The sequence below is a fragment of the Microplitis demolitor genome, chromosome 9, assembly GCF_026212275.2.
Source record: "Microplitis demolitor isolate Queensland-Clemson2020A chromosome 9, iyMicDemo2.1a, whole genome shotgun sequence".
Taxonomy (NCBI): domain Eukaryota; kingdom Metazoa; phylum Arthropoda; class Insecta; order Hymenoptera; family Braconidae; genus Microplitis; species Microplitis demolitor.
Window position 1 is genome coordinate 15,228,083 of NC_068553.1, and position 24,960 is coordinate 15,253,042.

The following is a 24,960-nucleotide window of genomic DNA, read 5'->3' on the forward strand; positions in this document are numbered from 1 at the left end:
TAAACCGGACGAGATACAACACAAATCGTTTCCTGCCCCATTCCCCGTCACCTTCCATTCGCATTTATTCTTTACTCTGTTAACTCACTATAGTATAAGTTAATGTTGTATATATATGTATGCACATATATATGAGTGATTGGTAAATACAATATACCAACACAAGCAAAACAAGAAAAGAAGACCGTAGTTTTAAGCGCATCTTATGCTTGAGTGAATCCAACTTCTGTTTTATCAAACAATTTATTTATTTTTATTTTTTTTTTCTAATTATTTTAAAAGTAAATGAGCTGGAGTATTTGCTGATTACTTGTTAGAGTTATAGGAGAGTAGGGGAAACGATGAGAATGGAAGAGGATGAAGGGGAAAGAAAAAGAATCGGTGAATTTGTAATTGCTGGTGTAGATTTTGGAGTACCCGAAATTTCGTGTTACTTTGTTGGTGTAATTGTTGGTCATTATTCTTTGATATTAATCTTGGGGAATAAAGGCCTGTTTCTGGGACTGAAGACTGAAGACACTGAAAACTGAGGCACGAAATTTTGAACGGAAGTTCCCACGTGCAGGGCACAATAAATATTTTTATTTTTTGATTAATTGTTCGGATTTAGTGGCAGGATGATAGGAACCGGGGTTAAGAGGTCATAAGGTTTTCTTTTTTAATTTTGGTTTGTAATTTTTATTATTTATTGAAATTAAATTCAAAATTTAATGATAACTGAAGTTTGCTGATATCTAATAATTTTTTGATTTTTTTTTCAACGGTAAATTATAAAAAAAAAAAATATTTGAAAAAATTGCATCTGTAGTTTTTGAAATTTTCTACATGTGCATATTTTTAGTTTTTGTTTTTTTTGTAATTTATTTAGTGAAAAAAAAAAAAAAAAAAAACAAAAATTACTAATTGTCTGCTAACTTCATAAAATTTAAAATAATAAAAAATTTTTGATTATTGAGAAATTTGGAAATTCCAAATTTCAGATACAGATGAAATATTTAAAAATTAAATAATTAGTTTTTAATTTGGGTAGCAAATTTTTGAAAAAAAATTTTTATTGACAAAAGGAAAAAATTTACTATACAAATAGTAAAAAATATAATCTTGTTAGCAAAAAATACATTACGCATAGTAATTTTTAATATCTTATTATGTAATTATTACTAACTAGTAAATTTTACTAAATGTTTAGTAATAATTACAATATAGAATATATTTTTTCATATCTGCTAGTAAATTTTACTGTACACTGTGAAAAATTCCCATTAAATTTTACTATGGGTGCATTGTAACCTCGGACCATAAGAAAACTGGTACAAAATTTACAAGCGTCCCATAGTAAACGTATGCGCAGATGACACAATTGGGACCTATGCGCATACGTTTACTACAGGACACTTGTAAATTTTGTGCCAGTTTTCTTATGGTCCGGTGTTACAATGCACCCATAGTAAAATTTGTTGGAAATTTTTCACAGTGTAGTATTGTAATTTTTACTATACTTTTTTCACCCTGTATTAATTTTATTACTATAACAAATTTCTAAAATTACAGTTTAAGCTTCAATGTTTAAAAATTTTTGCCCTGAAGGCCTGTTTTCACTGTAGAAACTGTAATTTTTCAACTGCTCTTTTTTTTTGAAAATTTTACCCCAAAACAAAAAACTTGGCTGGTAAACAAACCGTTGAGTAAACGAATTAAAAAAAATTGAATCGCTTCCTAAAAATAAATGCCTTCGCACACATGAAGAAACTAGTGCAGGCCCCCCACGAACACTCACGACTATTCTCTCATCTCCATCCTCGCTCATCTCCGGTGTGGTCCTGCGAGCCAGCCCGCGGCATCCCTTCCTCGCGTATTTTACCACCGCCCCTTACTTTAAACTCATTGTATCTATATCTGCCCCAACACAACCAACTTCAGCCTCTTTTTCTTTAATTCCTCCGCCCCCTCCACCTCCTCTATCCTCCATCTCAAGATTCCGATCATTCCTCTTCCGTCCTTATCTAGCCGCATCCTCACTCACGAGCCCATAAATCTCTCACTTGCATTCAAACTCTCAATATCCTGCTTCACTTTTATTCTCTCCCTCAGTAACTTTCATATCGTAAAACCTACGAACCCTTTAAACCCATTCTTAGTCCTTCTTTGCCTCTCCGCAATTCTCTCCTTCGATTTCAATTTATTTTAACCAACTATCAATTCTGCATAACCAGCCCTCGTACTAGGACTAATTCCTAATAACATATATAAACATACATTTTTTAAATTTAAATAAATGGGTGTCAGGTGTAGCAAAATAAATAATCTGTCATTTTAACCCTAGTCCATAATAAATAAAAAAATATATATATACATATAAGAGGTCGTATATATTGTAGGGTATAGTAAAGACTGATGTGTATATTTTTCAACAAATAATCTATATACAAGTAGTTTTTCTGTCAATCTCCGCGTGATCCCTGTAATTTCCTGTCTAGAAAACCGCGCCGTTGGTTTTAATGCTCCATTGTCTCAGTGTAGTAGAGTTAACTCTCTGATTTTATTCTTCTCCTTTTCTTTTTTTTTTCTGATTATTTTTACTATTTAATATTCATATATTTTTTAAAAATTAAAATGAATGATTAATTATTTGTAAATGAAAATGAATTTTTTTGAGAAAATTTGTATAAGTTTTTGAAGAAGAGCTGAGTAAATAGTATGGAAACTTATGACAATGGGGTTGTATTGTTAAGAATTGATGTGTGTGTGTGTGATTTTATTTTTTTAAAAAACGGAAATGAGAGATGGCAGTGGCGGTGGTGGAAGTCGCGGGGAGGCGGATGACGCGTGTGCAGGCTATTGTGCGATGCGTATGGAGATCGGTCACACGATAGACCCGGTCAAGGACGAGTCTACTTGGTTTTAGTTCCCAAGCTAATGTAATAAAAATGTAAGCGAAAAATTAGCCGACTATGGTAGTACTTTTATTTTTAATGTTTTTATTTAAGTATTTACGAATTACAGTTTTTTTATTACTTTGTTATCAGTGATCTTAGAAGGGCTGATAACTACGTTAGAGACAATAGTTGGGAAATTTAGTTTTTTTGAATTTATGTTTCTGGGAAATTCAGGAGATTACAAAATCGAGTTTGAAAGCTCTGAAAATTTTGGAAGATAAAATTTTTTAAGGGGGACCATTAGTGTGACTGTGTAAAAACGATTTTTGAGAATTTTTTTAAAGAAAACTACGGCATGGAAAGTTTTAATGTTTTAAGGACATATTTTTGGATATATAATGAATGCAAGATAAAATTTTTGGACCAAAAAATTCAAAATTCACCGAGTTATTCACAATCTCCCGCTCAAAAAAAAAGTCCCTCTGCAGTGATAGGGACCTTTGCAGTACCGCAAATCAAAAAAACCAAAAAGTTTATTAAACTAGAAGGTATTTCCCGTACCATGACCCTCGGGCTAAGAAAAAAATTGAAATTTAATCAAATGGCGGGTTTTTTAAAAAATTTCAAATTTCGCGCGAAAATTTGATGATTTTTGGCCTGCAAAATTATATTTTTGATTCGATCGAAAAACTTGAGGTTCATGGAACGTAAAATCATATATAAAAGAAGCTACAAATCGATCGGGTGATTTGTCTTCGAGTTATAGATGCAGCAATTTTGAAAAATGTATTTTTGAAAACCAATAAGCGGCTGCTCCAGATGGCGTAACTCAAAAAAACTATTCGATATGCACTAGAACTTGTAGTATGTTATTTTTGAAATTACAGACTATCGAAATATGCAAAAAAATCGATTTTCACAAAATGTCACCCTAGTTCCCCTTGAACAATTACCTACAGCTTTTTGAAGTCCGGAAAAAAAAATCAAATTGTTTAAATGGCTGTAACTTTCAAAGTATGGAATCTAGACATTATTTCAACGAAATAAAACTTACAGGAAATTAAATTTTCTACAATTTCAATATCTACAAAAAATTTAATGCAACCAATATTTGCAAAGTTACAGCCTTCTAAAGTCCAATAAATTCTATATTTAGACCAAAATTTGCCAAATTATTCAAAGAGCTGTCATCTTACACGCATCTATCCTATAATAATTTTTATCATAACTAATTACTGATTATTAACTGCAAATGATTAATGTCCATAGATATAAAATACTCGGTCTATAAAATAGTAAAAACAATATCTAGGGCTGAAACGGAAATCACTTAAATAACGAGAGCAAGAACAACGGAATTGCGGACTATAAATTACTGTTTCGAGCCAAGCGTTCCAGTGCCCATTGACGTTTAATATAATTCCCTCCCCCTCCTCCCACCCTCTTTTTCTACCTTCCTCTCTAACTCTATCTCAATAACCACATCTCATTCTTACATACACTTTCTATGTTTAAAATGTATTAACCAAACGTGTTTTGTTATTTCGAAAGCTTAACTCCAGGCGACCAGGACAGAGCCAAGGCGCGAGTTTTATATTTTTAAGTGTCAATGCAACAGCTAAAAAATAAAATAAATAAATCCAGTAACTATTGGACCTGTTGATAAATTAACTACACGTGCTATTGCTGGTTTATGTTTATTCCTAGATACTAAAGATGCAATTAGATGCATCACTTGTATAAATAAAACTAGTGGCAACAACACACGTGCCTTTATTTTATACTCTATACTCTATTTTATATACATTGATATAAATATATGTCTAGATATTTATGTTATGTTGGTTATAAGAAAGCATGTACAGTATATATATGTATGTGCATGTTGTACTACTGACACGCGATTACAACACTTTCTATCTATAACTAGTGACCTTGTTTGACCTACGCCCCCGCAATACATTTTAAATCGTTTTACTTAATTCTACAAATTATTGTAATACTATTTCATTATATTTATTACATCTTTTTATTTCAATTGAATTATTTTGGAAATATTCATTTTTTAAAATCTGTAATTTCAGAGAAAAAAATTTTTACTTCGCTCAAAAAATATTTTGAGTTATGAATTAAAGACAAAAATTTTCTTAAGACTAGAAAAAATTTCTTGGCTCAATAAATTTTTTTTTTTTTTCAATTTATAATACAAAAAATTTTTTGGGTCAAGCAAAAATTTCCTTGAGAGAAGTAAAAATTTTTCAAGTCAAGAAATCCTTTTTGTGTAGAATTTTTTTTTAATAACGCAGTTTTTTTATAATCTGACAAGTAAATTGAGATATAAAATGTCATGATAATATTTATTATTATTAAAAATTTTAAAATTATTCGAGTATATTGATAAAAATTGAAAAAAAAAAATTACAAGTTTGAATTTAAGTAAAAAGAGAATTTTCAAAATTGCTGTAAGAGAAGCAGTAATTATTTTTTTTTACGGTACGTGAACTGGATTTTTTAGAAAAGTCAAGTTTTTAAAATTTTTAAGCTTTCAAAAAATTTGAAAAAAAATCTGGACCACTTTTTGAAATGTCTATGTCCCAAAAATTTCCAAAGTCAAAAGTTTAAATTTGTTAACGAAAATTGAATAATAATCGAAACAATGGATTTTTTCAAAAATTGATTTTAAAGACCCAGACGTAGGGTTAAGTTGAGCCAAGAATTTAATTTTGAAAAAAAAAAATTATAATGAAATTATTGTCGGAAAATTTTAGTCTAATTTTTAAAGTTGAATTTTTTTTTTAATTAATTGGCCAGAGGAATTTTCGACGGTTGAAAAGTTTATTTTTTAGTTTGATAACTGATTAAAAATAATAGATTTATTTTTTTTTAAGCAATGATTCATAGAAAACATAAACAATTGTTAGTTTCGCAAAAAAAAAAAAAAACATAAAGATTATTATAGCAACTGGTGAATTGTATTGTTAAAATAATAACTCGGATTTTCTTGCACTCAACTTACACTATTAAATTTATTACGAAACATTACGATGTTTTTAAATGATAATATGTACAATGTACTATTATACTTAAACAAATACCTATTATATATATTTTTAAATACATATATTTTGTAATTACTTTAAAATTATGACAATTTTTTTTGTTATGTTTTATATGAAAAGTCATTGATTTTATCGATATAAAAAAATTTTCAATCAAATAATACTTAGAAATAAAACCTTAATATAATTAAAAATTGAGTAATTAGTCATTTAGCAGAATTATTTGAAGTAAAAAAAAAATAACATCGTAAAAATATCAAGTCGTTTGCAAAAAATCACTTTCGATGATCGTGTATAGAGTTAGGGCACACAGAATAAAGAATGTAAAATAAAAAATAAATATATAAAGAGGAGCTAGCCATATCACGAGGTGGTTAAAACAATAGGGGCCGCGGGAGAAAAGACAAGGACGATCCCACGACGTCATCTCCAAGTTCCCGCGTACTTGTTCTATCTTACGAAGAATCAAGAATTATTTTTCTGTGTAACAAAAAACGTTATTTTTTTTTATGTCCGTTGTTATATTAAATACTTAAATTACAGATATTTTTTAAATACACCCAATATAACAAAGATTTTTAAATTAAACCGCGGATTCGCGGTTCGCGTTTTGCAATTCATCATATTTTTATTTAATCTCTAACACAATTAAAATGTTGTATGCATAAATAAAGTAACTTATAATTATCAAATTATAAAAAACAATAGAGCCCAAGGTCATAAGTTAGGGGCAAAATGGGCCGTCTGAAAAAAAAATTTAATTTAGACAGAAAAATTTTTTTTGAATTTTGTATGGCCCAAACTACCTCGCTATACTTTTTTTACCCTTCATAATTTATTTTCGGACAGGATTTGAAAAAATAGCGGAGGGGGTGAATGCAGAAATCTGAGCTTAGGAATAAAAAATAAAAAAATATTTTCTTTTAAATAGTAAGAGAGGGTGGGGCAAAGTGGACCTCCATGAAATTGTATGGAGGCCCACTTTGCCCCAACGTCTCCTAAGTGACAATAATATAAAATAATTGTCGGCACGGTTCTATGATGACGTTAAAGTATTAAAGTACCCGCTTGTTAGTTTAAAATACCAGGAGTAGAGCAACTAGATGGTTACAGAGATTTAAAGTGCGTAAATCACTGGCTATTGCTTTTATATTTTAATGGTTTCTCAGGACACAATAAAAATAATAATAAACTTTTAGGTTCATTAGATCTGCGGCTAAAGAGTATTATTATTATTATTATTATTATTATTGTTATTATTATTATAGTAATCAGCTAATTATTAATTTATTACAGATGAAAAAAAAAAAAAATACGTATATATATTTTTAAAACAAAAAATGTGATTGTAGATTGTGATTAATTCGAAATTAATACTTGATGCATGATTTGAAAGTGCAATTACTTGTTAAGAAAACTCGTTTCGAACATTGAATATATTAATAAACTATTGGAGGTGTTATTCGATTTATTGATTACGCTCGATAGCAGTTTTATTTTTATACAAATATGTTTATTTAAAAATTGTCACGCTATAAACTAGATAAAGTTGAAGTAAATGAAAAAATTTTTTTAGAATTATAATTATTATTATTTATACTATTGAATATCGATTCAATCCACTTCAACATTTTCATAGGCGATAAATAAATAGAAATTTTTATTTTATCAAACTTTAGACTCTTACGCAGTTAGAAATTCTGTGTATTTGTGTTAAAAAATTATTTGATAAAATTTTTTGTTGATTTTCAACACAGAAATCTGTTAATTCAACACAAACCGTTTGTGTTATTTTACTTTAACTGATTTTTTATGTTAAATGATTAAAAAATCTTTAATATAACACATTTCTGTGTTGTTCGAAAATTAACACTAAATTTGTGTTGTTTAGCTAAACACTCTTGCGCGTTTCTTCATTACTATAACCAAGCAAAGCATTGTAGCAGCAATGCCTGCAAGGAAACTTGGATTATAATTGATTTACAATTAAATATAATCATAGATAATTTTAATATTTTTATCATCAGGTTCAATGATTTTTTATTCTCATTTTACGGGAGGATAATTCATAGCTTTGTTTTTTATAAAAATCACCGAAAATCGAACTAATTGTTTGCTAAATTGACAAAAGTTGTACTAAGGTTAGATCAGTATACTTGAGCTGGTTAGGTTATGTACTTATAAGGTACCTGCGGGTAATGCCTGTCGGGTAATAAGCCCTAAGTGACAGAAATGATATTTAAAACAACCGCCTCCGCTAAAGGCTACTCTAGAAGAAGGGTCTTGCATAGAGATGTTACGACAAATTTATAGAGTCCCGATACCACGTTCTCTGTCTTCTATATTTCGTCATCCGTCATATGCTGTCGTAGCGCAGAAGAAATTATAAAAAACAATCTAGTCTTCTGACTCTTAAAAAGAATACTGATAGTTTCAAGTGCTGTTGAGCAAAGCAATCTAGTCTTTTGACTCTTAAAAAGTATTGTTGCTAAATTTAAGTGATGATTCATCTCTAATAGCAATTTTATTAAGTATAGTTAAACTATTCCAGTTTGTTTAACCCGTAGGCCTTATTACCCTAGCGTAGTAAAATAAGGCCTATTCGTATGATTTTTGTAAAAGTATAATGTTTTGCTGATTTATGGTAAAAATTACCATTACTTCATTACATTTTATGGTTAATGTATTGAAATAAAGGTTAATGATACATTTCGATAATTAAATGCAATATTTTCAATTCTATTCAAAATCTCCCTTAGCTAGGCCTTATTACCCGCTGGTACCTTATTTATTAGTTAATTTTAGCACAAAAAACCTGTTGAGTTTACACAAATTTTCTGTCAACTAACAGATTTTGGGTTCAATTATTTAACATAAAATTTGTATTAAAGATCAACACAAACGCAATCTATTAAATTAACATAAAAATTTGTGTAGACTGCAACACACCTTTCTGTTGAATTTAACACAAAATTTCTAACTGTCCAATAGCTCGATCACAATTTCAACCTCAAGTTAGTAAATTTAAGTGACAAAAAAAATGATTACAAAAGTATATCTGAAACAAAACAACAAGACATTGTTATACATTCGACCCTGAGTTTAATAGTTTTCTCTTCACCTGAAAAGTAATAAAAAAAAATTTTATCCAATGACGGGTTTCTACTCTTGTAAATGACACAGTTGTCCAGCCAGCAACTTCAGCAGCACCCAATAAGATATTTAGTCCAATAATAATCTTTAGTATCTTTAGCTTGCAATAATAATAAGTAATTTAACAGTCACCACTCTTATCTCAAACTCATACCTCATCTTTACTCGGCGTTTTGATTTTACCGCTCGCGCCCCAAAGCTGAGACTATTAAACTTTTTATTTATTTATTTATTTTTTTTTCTACTTGCAGTTACTGTTGCTGTTGTTTTTATTCCCCGCGGCACATGAATAGGAGAGCCTTTGCCCGAAGCAACTACCATGGGTTTCAGAGTGTACTTACGGAAATTGCTATCGGCTCAAGGCAAAGAATGAGAAAGAAAGAAAGAAAGAAAGATCTTTTTGATCTTCTTCTTCAGCATCAACTCCAGCATCAGCATCGGTATTAGCTTCTTCTTCTTCTTGCCGACAGTGATGATTCTACAGAGTTTCCTCCTCTTTAACTTCCATCAGAGCCAAGTAAAGTAAGTCCAAGTAAAGTACAAGTACAAACTAACTATTATATTGGACTGCAAAAGCGTTCGATGCTTCCGAGAAATACTGTCCTTAGGACCTCAATACCTTGTTTATCTTATTTTCCGGCCAGCGATGTGTGAGTATGACCAACCGAGTCTCTTATGCTCTCTTTTAAAACGATAACCGAGATATGTATTCTTCAGTATATATATGTATATATACATACATATACTACTGCACGTTTATTTACCGCGTATTATCTTCAACAATCGATTTTACGATATCTGAATTATCCTTAAGTATATACATATTCCGATTTTTTTAATATGGTGTTATGTACGGTTTGTTGAGTGTTGAAAATTAGCTGATAATAATCAGAGGGTCATTATTGATCAATATATTGCTGCATAGGGGTAAAATAGACAGGCTATAAAATAAAATCATTTACTGCATTGTAAAAAATCATGTAACTGAAAATCGAAACGTTTTTCGCGCAACAAAACGAAAAAATTTTTGATTTGGCTGCTGAAAAGTGACTTAAAGAATAATTGGGGGTGGCTACAATTTTTGGCAGATGTCCGAAACTTCAAGAAATTAAGATCTAGATTATTTTCTTTTCATTTCGTTTTTGCAAAAACATGCAGTGCAGCAAATACATGTTTTTTTTGTTTCGTGAAAGACGTTGCGATCTTCAGGTGCATTGAAAGTCGGGTGATTCCAGATCTTTATACCCGAATACGTGTATTAGAAACCTTAATGATTAAAAAATAGAAATTTTTTGAATGATACTTTCATCACTTTTTAAATGATAGTATTTTGACAATAATATTTTAAATAATTTTCGTAGATGATTTAGAATGTATTACTTTTTTTTTTATGTAATTCAAAATTAAGTATTTAAATGATGATCTTGAAGTTAGCAGACAATTAACAATTTTTGGATTTTTTTTTTTCAGATTTAATTACAAAAATAAGAAAAACTAAAAATATGCACATGTAGAAAATTAAAGAAGCTGTAGGTGCAATTTTTCAAAATATTTTTTTTTTATAATTTATTGTCTACAAAGAAAAAAATTCAAAAATTATTATACGTCGGCTAACTTTAGTATCATATTTAATTAAGAAATTTTGAGTCTAAGCAGAAACTTGTAGTTTAGAAAGATTCCAAATATAAATTTTTAAAGCAAGAAAATAATATTTTATGCACTCGGAAAATTAAGTAGTTGTGTTTACTATGGTAAATTTTTAATTCCAATCATCTGGAATGATTGGAACATTTTTCAATGCAAAAATAGTTAGTGTTTAATTTTTTTTTTTATGAGGATTAATAGTTATTGGATGATAACTTCTGCAATAAATTGGAAATTGAGTTCTGAAAAATCAACAGAAATAATAAGACGAATTTTTAGTGCTGCTCCAATCTTAACTAAAATTTTGAGCACGCCTTAAGAATTTTTTATATTTTGAAATTTTGATTATTAAATTTTATGAATTCTAAAATATTATTTTTGATAATTGTTGTTTTTTTTAAATAAAAGTCTCGAGTCGAAATATTAGACGCAACTTAAAAGTTTTGAAAATTCAAAATGAAGGTTCAAAGTTTTCATACTACCCAAAATGTAACTTCGTCTCACGAATCTACTGTAAATAAAACCTACTACACTCAGAAAATTAAGTAATTTTGTTTATTATGGTAAATTTTTAATTCCAATCATCTAGAATAATTGGAACGTTTTTCAACGCAAAAATAGTTAGTGTTATAATTTTTTTTTTATGAGGATTAATAATTATTGGATGATAACTTCTGCGATATTTCGTAATTGTTACTGTCAGAATAGTAACAGTTACCATCAGGATGATAATATTTACTTCTGTAATAAATTTCGTATCAGTTACTATCAGGATGGTAACAATTACCATCGGGATGATAACAGTTACTATCAGGATGATAATATTTACTATCAGGATGATAATATTTACTTCTGCAATAAATTTCGTAACAGTTACTATCAGGATGGTAACAATTACCATCGGGATGATAACAGTTACTATCAAGATGATAATATTTACTATCAGGATGATAATATTTACTTCTGCAATAAATTTCGTAACAGTTACTATCAGGATGGTAACAATTATAATTTCTGATGGTAACTGTTACCATCTGGATCTAAATATAACTATTTAGAATAATAATAATAATTAACTCTAGTTAACATACAGGATTGTAACAATTATCATAAATATGGTAAATATTACAATCTAGATGATTTATACAATCATCTAGATAATATTTACTGCTATCTGATTGATGGTAGAAATTTTTACCATAACTAGATAGTAACTCCCATTATTTAATTTTCTAAGTGTATTATAAATATATAAAAAAATTTGATCGATGGTCTACATAAATTCTGATATAAATAATACTTTCGATAATAATACAATATTAATAGTAGATCAGATCGTATAATTAATATAAATTGATCTACCAATCACTAAATCGTGTGAACCGATGTGACATACTTAATATCACATCTGAGTTCTCGAGTAAATGCATACCAATCATCGACACGTTGATACATCGATAAATATGCTAATTTATTATTACAAATCCACCTACAATATACTTTATATTACTATTTATCCTCTTAAATAAAAAATTAACATTCATCAAAAAAAAAAACTAATACCCTTGATGGAAATTCTTCGGACTTTTCTCTGAAAATTCAGTTCTAAAGTTTTAAGGACTTTTTCAAAGGTTCGAAAAATGTCCACTAGAGACTCTAATTTATTCTTAATAATTATCTTAATTTTTTAATTTTTTAAATTAATCAACATTAAACTTAAATATAAACCGGCCACCCTGCCCCCTATAGTTTAAATTTTTAAAAATTTTAGAACCTGTTTTTCCCCAGACCTTTCTTGCCTTCCCTACAAAAAATCCAGTAACTACTCGAATTATGCATTCAATTTATCAGTATTTCAAATTATTCAAATCCTTATAAACAATGGAAAAATTTCTATGAAAATAGTAACCTATAATTTTCGTAATTTTGTATCGTTTTATCGACGTACAGATTTAAATGCATAGAGCTACTAGTCTGCCAAATAATGTCCTTATCTACTTAAAAAAAAACAAATGTCTTACATAAATGTCCGTATCTACTTAAAAGTAGACTCTACAGAATTTACAGATTGTTTGTCCGTATCTACTGAAAAGTAAATGTAGTAAACGATTGTACGGGCGTTTCTACTTAAAAATTTATCTGTATCAGCTTCTAGTAGATACGGACAGATTATATACGTAGTAATAGATATAACAAAACTATGTCTGCGCAAAGACTTATAAGACAATCTATATACATATATGTATATATATATATATATAATGCTAAACAGTATATATATTGCATATACACAAGAAACAAGTGGACATGCTATTTCATTTCTACCAACATTTTTACCGTAGTTATTTTTTTTTCTTTTTTTTTCATGAAACCCGGACTAATAACAGTCGAGATACAAACATACAGCTTATTTACATGTTACGCAGACTTCTGTACTGTGCAGTCTTTTCAGTTCCTAGTTTAGTTATAGCCAAGTTAAATATAAGTGAAAATAAAAAAAAGTAAAAGAGTGTAGACCCGAGTTGAGTAGACTAGAGTAGAGTAGACTAGACCCGAGGGATCATGAATACTGACCGTTACCCACATTCACATAACGCGAATCCGCAGGACCTTTTTTTTTTTAACGTCTTCCGCTGAATTGAAATTTCAATTGAATTTAATATTAAATTAGAGGTTCAATTTTTAATACTGAAGTGGAGGAATCGTATAAAAATATTAAGCGAAGCTGGTTGTGAAGGAGGTGTTTTGATGGACTGTGTGTGTGATGCAGATTGGAAGTATAAGCGGCCTCGCAACTGGATTCTAGAACGGGAACGGATAGAGGAGCCGCATCCGCCTTTATGTAGGCGCGGCAACTTACTTTTAGCTTCCCTACGTTTAATTTAATATTTATTTTCAAATATTACTATAATAATGACCATAATTATTATTATTATTACTATCATTATTATTATTATTGGAATAAAAAATTTTATTAGTAATTTTACTGATTAGTCATCTTGAAGAATATATGAGATAAGTTAACATTGTAATTGATCATTACGAGAAAGTTTTATTTTCTATAATTTTGGTATCAGTAAAAGATTTTGTGAGGTCAATAGTTTAATAGTTACATTAGTTTCAAATATTTAATCATTTTTTTTTACGCGTAATTTTATTCTTAGACGGAAGATGAGTTGTATCTTTTGAACTAATGGTCCCAAAGTAATTTGAATTAGGACAAAAGTTGTTGGAAATTTAACTTCCTACACCTTTGATATCAATAAAAAATCTCGTAAGATCGATATTTAAAAAATTACAATTGTTAGAATAAATTTAAGATTTTCTCAACAAGATGTCAACTTGTCCTACGTCTTTAAATGGCTATATCTTTTGAAGTATACGTTCTACGATGATTTTTAACAGGACTAAACTTGTTGGAAATTAAATTTTCTACGACTTTGATACCAACAAAAAATCTCGTAAGACCCATATTTAAAAAATTATAATTGTTAAAACAATTATTCAATTTTTTAAACAAGATGTCAACTTGTCCTACGTCTTTAAATGGCTATATCTTTTGAAGTATACGATCTACGATAATTTTTAATAAGACCAAATTTGTTGGAAATTAAATTTTCTACAACTTTGGTATCAATAAAAAATCTCGTAAGATCGATATTTAAAAAGTTACAATTGTTAAAACAATTATTCAATTTTTTAAACAATTCTTTAACCTGTCCTACGGCTTTGAATGGCTATATCTTTTGAACGATACGTTCTACGATGATTTTTAACAGGACTAAACTTGCGGGAAATTAAATTTCCTACAACTTTGTTATCAATAAAAAATCTCGTAAGATCGATATTTAAAAAATTACAATTGTTAAAACAATTATTCAATTTTTTAAACAAGATGTCAACTTGTCCTACGTCTTTAAATGGCTATATCTTTTGAAATATATGATCTACGATAATTTTTAATAAGACCAAATTTGTTGGAAATTAAATTTTCTACAACTTTGGTCCTTATGATCAATTGTCTATAGTCAATTCTTCAATAGTAATAATCAAGAAACTGAAAAATTCTTTAAACAATTAACAAACACCCAACAATAAAATGCTCATATCTTCCAAACGATTGGTCTTAGGTTGATGTTTATAAGAACCAAAATTGTTCTAATCAAAATTTCCTTTCCAACGACCACCCACAAAGTCTACTTATCTCTAATAACCACCAAGATATCTTAAATAAAACAAATTAACGATCTAATTTATAAAAAAAAACTTCATTTAAATTAAAAAATGAATAATTAAGTGAAATAATGATTGTTTGTAAAATAATATGATTATGATTAAATTTTAAGTTTACATAGATCTTCTCAAGTGCTAATTGAATTTGATTATGCAATTATCCGCTTTCACCAGATCGCGTGTCTTACTGTTTCTGTTTCGCGTTTAAATTCTATGATGTGTTTGTGCAGCCGCGAGGTGGAGTCCACTACCTACACACACACATACACACACGCACACACGTAAATATGGTACTTGGGTTCACGAGATCGAGCTTGGTGGCCGTTATTCGGGCCAGCAAAGCGAATGAGTTAAGTAACAAACTAAAAAATAAATAAAAGAGTGAGTCGAAAAATACGAAATTGTAGCTTGCAGGGCAACCATGACCTAAGTTAACCAGTAGATCTGTACGATCGTCCTTCGACGGCCTCTTCCTTCTTCATTTCCCTCTTCCTCTCCCTATTCCTCTTATTCTCTCTAAAACTTTTTTTCTTCTCTATCCGTATTTTCTTTATCTTCATCGTTCTTATTATCCCGCAAGCGACTTAAAACCTTTTACCAATAATTTTGTATCGCACCTGCCCATATCTACAGGAATAATAATAAATAATGATCATCATGATAAAAAATTAAAAAGGAAAAAAAAGGTCTTGGAGTCATCTACCTTTAAACAGCCGATCTGTTCACAGAACAGCTGAGTTCACAAACTCTTTCACTGTCGCAATTAAAAAAAAAATCATTTTTTTTTTATCTAAGTCATGAATTTTTTAAAATTCTTGTGGTGCGATCACTAAAATAAATTATTTCCTCAGTAATTATTGAGCGAATTGAACTTCATTAGAGGTCATTTTGAAGGAAATTTGATGGAAAACAAGAAAAAAATTAAATGGTTCCTTAATATTCGAATTTTGAAAAGTAATTAATTTCTAAAGTGATCCTCAAAAAAATCGGTAGTTAAAATCGAGTCAATAATAATTTATTCGGGTCAATGATATGAAAATTAAGAAATCATTTATTTTTTATCTTATTCTATATGAAATTCTCTAAAAAATGACCTATGATTAATCTTAATTAGCGCAATAATTACTGAGTAATTAAATTAAATACAATTATTTTTGGGGATAAAAATTATCATGTGTTCATAAATTTATATAAATAAATTATAATGACCGGTCAATTAACCATTTATCATAGGTCATTTTGTAGAGAATTTAATACCGAATTAGAAAAAAATTAAACCGTTTCTTAATATTGATATGCAAGTGAGTTATGAATTTTTTCCGCGGTAACTAAGGAGTGAATTTAAAAAAATCGGTTAAATAATTAATCGTTTTGGATGAAAGAATAAAGACATTGAGAGTCGATATTATTATAAATGTATTTATTATTATTTAGAGCAAGAGAAAACGGTACTTAGGTTGTCATTGATGTTGTTGTTGTCGATTGTAGTCTGTGGTGAGGTTAAACAACTAAAACGCTTAACATCCGATCTCGCTGACCGATCAGTAAAGCGCCATCTAGATAAAGAATTTTATTCAATCAAGTTGTTGAAGAGAACAAACTGTTCGAGTTATACCTATTCCTATATCTCTATCTCTATATATCTTTACATATCGCGCAATAATAATCTATAACATGGCATTTATTTATCTCATAAATCTACGCTTTGTTTCACTTATTGTTGCATTATATGTATACACTTCAATGTAAGATTAATTACTATTTTTTGTGTCTCTATTATACAATAAATTAAGACGATTACTTGGTTATGTTTTTTTTTTTAGCAACTCAATTTTGAATAGTAAACATTACACAGAAAAAAGTATTTTTTGGCGCGAAAAATTTTAAATCACCCCAAGAAAATTTTTGCATCATATTGAAAACAAAAATTTTTTTAAACGAAAGAAAAATCATGCCAAGAAATTTTTTCTAGACCTAAGAAAGTTTTTGTCTTCAATTCATAATTCAAAATATTTTTTGCGCGAAAAAATCGTTTTTTTTTTCTGAGTATAGATGACAATAAAAAAAAATATTCGTTATTCCCACGCTGTAGACATTCGTAGACAATTAACTATCATCTATTTTATTGGCTATTACAGTTGAGATAATCGCTTCAAATAATTCGAGGCGTACATAAAATCGGTTATTGAGCCCTTCAGGCATTTTTCAAAAGTTTTTGTCAAGTATAAGATAAATACAAGGAAATAATTATTGAAAATTTTCTAAGGACGTTACAAAAAGGATAACCGATCTATCGAATTTAATGAATCGATACATATTTTCCACATATCGAAACTTGGGGTTCAAGTGTCAGATATCTAAATATAGAATCAGTGGCGCGAAATTTAAATTTAGAAATTAAATTTCAAATTCAAAATCTCGATTTGTGTTTACATTTATTAGATTTAATCCACGCTCACTCCGAAAAATTTTTACAGTGTAAGAATCGATATATCGAAGTTTGATATTGACATTTACAAATTCTAAATTAGTACATTTTTTTTTAATTAGAATAATATTAAATATCATTGATACTGTTTCATCACCTATACATATTAGGTTGACCCAAAAAAACCGACTATTTTTTTTTTTCCGAGTCTCTTATGAAAATTTGTTGGTTTACGATGTTTTAAGAAGCCTCTCCAAAAATCAGCTCGATAAAAAATTTTCAAGAGGTCGCTCACGAATTTTGAAAATATCGAAAATGATCGAAATTTAAATTGTTTACTTCAAATTTTTTTCTTTCTCGCGGCAGCAATAGTTTATATTTGTGAAATCATGACTACGCTGAAAATATCAGACCAAAATTTGAATATTTAATCCTCGCTCAAGAATTTTGAATGTTTCCGAGTGCTGTCTTTTGAACTTTTTCGAGCGACCCTTGAATATTGATAATAAAGCTTCTCGATTTTTTTACCATCAATTTGCATCAATGAATAGAAATATAACCGAGAAATAGAAATAATAAGTTATTTACATACTTTTTTATTTTTTAATTCAATTTTTAGGTTTTTTCGCTTATTCAAAGCTTACCAAATTTTATTGTTTAAGACTGTCCTGTATATTTTTGGTTGCGCAAAAGTTATGTTTTAGTGAAATGACAATAATTGAGTTATAAAAATATACAAAAACTAATTCAAAGTATTAGTCACATATTATCAGTTAATATTTAAAATTCTTGAGCGCCATTTAAATATTTAAATTTTGGGCTGAAATTTTCAGCATAGACATGATTTTACAAATTTAAACTATTGCCGCCACGACAAAGAAAAAATTTCGAAGTAAAAAATCCGAATTTCAATCATTTATGATATTTTCAAAATTCGTTAGCAACCTCTTAAAAATTTTTTATCGAGCTGATTTTTGGAGAGGCTTTTGAAAACATCGTAAGCCAACAAATTTTCATAAGAGACTCAAAAAAAAAAAATAGTCGGTTTTTTTCGGGCCACCCTAATGTATATATATATATATATATATATATATATATATATATAAAGTTGTTTATCGTCATTATATAGCTGAGCATATATCGTGAGTAGATTATACAGGAGGTAGTAAAATGATTACCTCGATGGATCGCTGTCCTCTATCATATAGATATATATTGTATATTATATATACCTACACTTCTGGACACTAGTAAAGTAATAAAAGTAAAGTACGCTAGCAAAAGATCGAAGGATATACATCCATATAACAATAATCGATGAATATCGCCCCGTAAGTATCGTGCACGATTTTGAGCATACTTTAAACCTCCTTCTCCTCTTTATTATACATACATACTCCTACATATACAGTGACTACAAGCAATATCAGGATCCTTTGAGTCTCTATGATATTAATTTTCGATATAAACACATCCATAGATTAACCATACGATAGATATATATTATCATTACCATTATGATAGACTTTTCGATGTCTATAAAGATTTATTTATTGTCTTACTTATTCATCATCCGGAACTTATTTCCTCCTATTTTATCTTTCCAACAGCTAAATCACCTAAATTAATCATTGTTAGACAAACTTTTTAAGTTTATTTAATATTAGCCATAATATATGGCATTAAAATTTGTAAATTATCGACAATAGATTCTCAGTGAATTATTTTCTTATCTAAATATAGTTTGCTTTAAAGACATTTTTATGCAACCATCCAACCATGTAACTAAATAATGTCTTTTGCTCACATACACAGAAATTTTGTGTATTTGTGTTAAAAAATTATTTGGTTAAATTTTTTGTTGATTTTCAACACAAAAATCTGTTAATTTAACACAAACCGTTTGTGTTATTGTACTTTAACTGATTTTTTATGTTAAATGATTAGAAAATCTGTAGTGTAACATATTTCTGTGTTATTCGAAAATTAACACTAAATTTGTGTTGTTTAGCTAAACACTCCCGCGCGTTTCTTCATTAATATAACCAAGCAAAGCATTGTAGCAGCATTGTCTGCAAGGAAACTTGGATTATAATTGATTTACAATTAAATATAATTATAGATAACTTTAATATTTTTATCATCAGGTTCAATGATTTTTTATTCTCATTTTACGAGAGGATAATTCATAGCTTTGTTTTTTATAAAAATCACCGAAAATCGGACTAATTGTTTGCTAAATTGACAAAAGTTGTACTAAGGTTAGATCAGTATACTTGAGTAGGTTAGGTTATGTGCTTATATTTATTATTTAATTTTAACATGAAAATTCTGTTAAATTTCCACAAATTTTCTGTCAAAATAACAGACTTTGTGTTCAATTATTTAACATAAAATTTGTGTTAAAGATTAACATAAACGCAATATCTTAAATTAACACAAAAATTTGTGTACACTGCAACACACGATTTCTGTTGAATTTAACACGAAATTTTTAACTGTGTACTCCACACTAATTTTTTATTTAATACAAAAGCCAGTAAAATAACCTTCTACTAAAATTTTTATTTCAAAGTCGATTTTGGATACTTAAGATCCAAAAATTGAATTTATAATTTTTCCGACGCTTTTACTTTCACTTACAAGTACTTGAAAAAATTTTCCAAAAAAAGATCTTAAACTAGAAATCTCAATTTCCACAATAAAATTTAAAAAATCCGTGATAATTTCTACTGAAGCCACACAAATATCAACTTTTCTAACCATCATTTCCAAAAAAACAAAAAAGAAATTTTAATTCAACTAAAAAATAACAACTTGGACGTGTCCGGTGTTCTGCCGGAAGTCTGTTCTCGCATCTTCATCTAAATCCCGCTCAAGTCAATCTCCGACCAAAAATCGTTTCCAGCGGACTTGTCATCGCGAGACCGCAGCAATTGCAACACCCCCACAACCTGGTAGATTTAATAAAACACAGCTCTTTTCTCTACTCTTCTCTTTTCTTCTTTAGTTAACTTCAATACAGACCATCAACACAGACCACCAACTATTATCTACATCCGGCCGAGTTCATCCTTCACCGTTTCAGTAAAACGTCATTTTTTTTTCTTTTTTTTTTTCAATCGTCCAAATGTAGAAAAAAAATTCCAACAGTACATACATCAATTCATTCATACAAATACATACACACACACACGCACGCACACACACATATATACACATAAACATATAATTTTTTTATTAAAATCAAATTCTGACAGGAGACAAACAAGAGATCGATGATATCTTTTTTATTACGAATATCATTATTGTTTTTTTTTTTCATTATTATTATTATGAAATCAAGTAAATTCCTGTTGCAACCGGAAGTTAAGATGACTCGTATATTGTAAAATATACGTTAGTAATGACAATAATAATAATAATTATAATTGTAATGGTAAAGCAACGATACGACAGTTAAAATAGTTAGGAAATATTTTATTGTAACCAACAGTTGTGCTAATGTAATGTAATGTAAGCTTTGTATTTTTTTTTTTCCATATATATATATATATATATTTTTTATTTGTATAAACATTTAAAGATACTTGTACTCGTATTAGTACTAATGCTAATGCTTGTTTTATTTATACGCGTATGACGTCGGTATGCTTTCTACTTGGGATATCCATTAAAGACTATTTAAGACAATGTAACGCGATCTCGTTTTACGATTTAATGAGCTCACTTTTTTACTATTTGTTAGACGGTATCGATGCTAGGCAGTGCTGGTGGGGATGGAACGGAATTAATGATATTAGTTAATAATTATTGTTATTTAAGGTGGCAGAGTTTTTTTAGCAAAGGGGTAAAAAAAGAGTGGGAAGGATGGGTAGAGCTAATGAATCATAGGATCGCGTGGGAGCACGCGGTCAACAGCCGCAGGTGTCGTGTTGTGTTAATGATCTTATGAACAATGACCGGTATTGTTGTGGAATGTAAGAGCTACGGTTTTGAAATTTTTACACTTGGTTGCTTTTGATTTATATTCATTTTTTTTTTTTTTTGTAAATTATTCGTTGTTTAGATGGATAATTTTTCATTGGAAATCTAGTTCTGGAAAATAGACAGAAATAATGGGGCGAATTTTTGGTGCTGCTCAAAATTTAACTAAAATTTTGAGCACTTGTTCTAAGGATTTTTTATATTTTTAAATTTTATAAATTCAAAACTAGTATTTTCGATGATTTTTTTTTTTTTAAAGTCTCGAGTTGAAATATTAGATGGAAATTAGACGTTTTGAAAATTCAAAATGAAGGTTCAACGATTTTATAGTACCCAAAATGTAATTTCGTTTCACAAATCGAATGTAAATAAAACCTACTAAAAAAAAGTTATACAAGGGTAGAAAACTCGTTTTTCTTTTAAGTGACTTTGAATGGTCCGAATACACGAAGAGAAAAGAACAGTAATGATTACTATTCTACATAGTAACCAGACTAATTTTTAGAAAATGGTAAATAATTCCATGTATAATACACCATAAAAAAAGATTCGTCAAAATTGACACTTGCCGTGTGTGAAACGATCGATTGACATTTTTTTATGTTATTTTAACATACGTCGTTTGTGTAGAAACACACTCGTATATGTTAAATGTAATGCATACGAGTGTCAAAATTCACGAAGTTAGAGGTTATATAACCTCAAATTCGAGAATTTTGACACTTATCCCTGGTTAAAAATACTGATTGAAACGAATTGAGAAGCGGTCACTCCATGCAAACTGTATGTCTACATATACAAACAAAAGAATTAAAATTATTGAAAAAAATTCGAATTTCATCATTTTTAATTCTTTTCAATCAATTTTTTTAAACAGGGATATGTGTCAAAATTTTCGAATTTGAGGTTATATAACCTCTAACTTCGTGAATTTTGACACTCGTCTGCATTACTTTTAACATATACGAGTGTGTTTCTACACAAACGACGTATGTTAAAATAACATAAAAAAATGTCAATCGATCGTTTCACACACGGCAAGTGTTAATTTTGACGAATCTTTTTTTACTGTACACAGTTGAAAATTTTGAGTTCTTGTGAATAAAAATTCAATGGTTAAATATTTTGTGTCAATTATTTGACACCGTCAAGTGTAAATTTAACTAAAGTTGAATGTGTTATCTGATCTCAACAAGTTTTAAACACGTATTATTGTTTGACACACGTATAATATGTTAAATTAACACAAAACATTGAGTGGACCGTTTGGGACATGTAATTTGTGTTAAATTTAATACAAATTTTTCAACTGTGTATAATGGTTACCATTCTCTATAATAATTCTTTTCTCTCCATGTAGGCTTCAAGATGGAAAAATTTTGAATTCACGATCAAAATCTTGAAAACGTTCAATTTATGTCTAATATTTCGACTCATGACAAAAATTTATGGCAAATAAATCTCTCTAATACTATTTATCAGGACTTTGACAATTAGAAAATTATTTTTTATAGTCACACCCACAACTAATAATCTAATAATCAATTATAAATAATTGTAATTATTATTAAAAATAATAACAATAATAATTTCATATAATTTCTCTTCCTCGTTATATTTATCACACCTTTTCCTGAATATAACTACAAACGCCTACGAGTAGCCTCAGGTTTAAATATAACTCAGCATTGATTTTATCGCAATTACATAAAATATTTTTATTATCTTTTCTGTCCCATAATTCAAAAAAAAGTTCAAATTTTCTGAGTCAAAAAATGAATCAAATTTTTTTTTTCTAGATCATAAATAAATTCACTCACAAAATGTTAACATTTCCACGAACATATGCGTAAATAAATATCGCACATGCGTGGTGTGCATTTAAAATATTAATACGCATAAAATTTATAACGATGATGGTGCGATCCAGACGAAAAAGTTATCGCTCTCACTATAAAGCGATCCCTTTTTTTAAATTTATTTGTTCTTTTATTTTACATTAATATGGATTCTGGCGTCGCGTGCGCGTCTTGTGTCTCGCGCATCGTCGCGTGTACATAACATGCACACCACGGTGTGCATACTCTGTAAACCGACAGCGCGTTTGCCTCAAGCATTTATTTTATAAAAATAAAGTAAAAATGTATTTAGCATCCTCTTACAAGATCAGTATAATATCTGGTCTACTCATTTCTTCTCACTTGTAAATATACACATATATATGCACACCACAAATACATGCATACTACAGACAGACATAAATAATTATTTGTACATATATATAGTATGTGAATGAGTTAGTATAAAGTAGATTGGTATAATTTTATAGTAACACGATTAATTTCCAGACAGTAAGATGCATAAGACGATTTATCGCGACAATTAATACACTGAGTTGAGCACTGACCGGGTTCGATGATAAACAGGAAGTAAGTTAAGAATGTTATATATATATGCAGAGATATATAGTGTATAGATACAGATATTTATTGAGGGAAGATAAACAAGGATATAAAAGGTGTGTATAGGAGAGACAACGCCCGTCGTTGGTTTAATAAATTATAGCGGGCTAACTTGTTACAAGAGTTACGATACGTCTTTCTGCGCACACTTAAGTAACGAATTAATGTTGTTATGTATTATATATATTTGTATGGCGGTATTGATGGAGGATAAAAGAGAATGGAAAAAAAAATTTTAGTTGGTTTTTTTTTTTTCATTTGCAAATTCAATTTATTGTCATCCAGGTAATTATTAACTATGTAACAAAAGACCCACCTTTAGTCATAAATTTTTTAAATTTTATTTTGTTACTTAGTAGACCTAGTAGAGAAAATTATGAAATGAATGACAGAAAAATTTCAATTTTGATCAAGTCAAGTTGGTTTTACTAAAAAATTGGGGGGGGGGGGGTCTGTTACATTCAGTGACGATGCAGTTCATTTTTCATTTTTTTGCCATACTAATTTTTAATTACTCGAAAATTTTGATATTTTAGCATTTATTTGATATTTTTGACCGACTTTAGTTGAATATGCAAAAAAAAAAATTTGAATTTTTCATACAAAGAAATTTTGTGTTAAATTCAATAGAAATCATGTGTTGCAGTCTACACAAATTTTTGTGTTCATTCAAAACATGGCGTTTGTGTTGATCTTCAACACAAATTTTATGTTAAATAATTGAACACAAAATCTGTTATTTTGACAGAAAATTCGTGGAAAATTAACAGAATTTTCGTGTTAAAATTAACTAATAAATATAAGCACATAACCTAACCTACTCAAGTATACTGATCTAACATTAGTACAACTTTTGTCAATTTAGCAAACAATTAGTCCGATTTTCAGTGATTTTTCTAAAAAACGGAGCTATGAATTATCCTCCCGTAAAATGGGAATAAAAAATCATTGAACCTGATGATAAAAATATTAAAGTTATCTATGATTATATTTAATTGTAAATCAATTATAATCCAAGTTTCCTTGCAGAAAATGCTGCTACAATGCTTTGCTTGGTTATAGTAATGAAGAAACGCGCGAGAGTGTTTAGCTAAACACCACAAATTTTGTGTTAATTT

At 28.8% G+C, this 24,960-nt stretch overlaps 1 protein-coding gene across 3 annotated transcripts in view; it reads right to left on the minus strand.

Annotated features, from left to right (window-relative positions):
* Positions 1 to 24,960, minus strand: part of LOC103571554 (paired box protein Pax-8) — a 99,737-nt gene that overhangs the window by 43,241 nt on the left and 31,536 nt on the right. The window lies entirely within an intron of this gene.